Source organism: Etheostoma cragini, chromosome 11, assembly GCF_013103735.1.
Source record: "Etheostoma cragini isolate CJK2018 chromosome 11, CSU_Ecrag_1.0, whole genome shotgun sequence".
In the NCBI taxonomy this organism is placed as follows: Eukaryota; Metazoa; Chordata; class Actinopteri; order Perciformes; family Percidae; genus Etheostoma; species Etheostoma cragini.
In genome coordinates this window covers 29,154,217-29,154,599 of record NC_048417.1, presented here as the reverse complement: position 1 = coordinate 29,154,599, position 383 = coordinate 29,154,217, and positions in this window count along the sequence as shown.

Below are 383 nucleotides of genomic sequence, written 5' to 3'. Positions count from 1 at the left end.
CCCCTTTTCCTCTCCTTCCCCTTAATAAATAACGTTACTTTGAGCTGTGCGTTTGGGTCCGTCCTTCCCCGTAACACACTTCTGTTGTTACCATAGACCATATACCGTTAATATTAATATACGGTCTGTGCCATAAACCTATATGTTTAGTGACGTATCAAAGAATAAGTAGCCCACCTAATGTGTAATATATATTCCAAGATAGAATAGCCTAAACATTATAGACGTATATTACGTCCAGTCTATGCTATACACTTTCTATTACACAGGGAAGGAAGGGGGGCAGCTTCCCCAGCCCGACGCTGACCTCCCCCCCTCCCTAAACTTATGAGGAAGGTAAGCGGCTCTCGTTTCTGTGGAACCAACACACACACACACACACA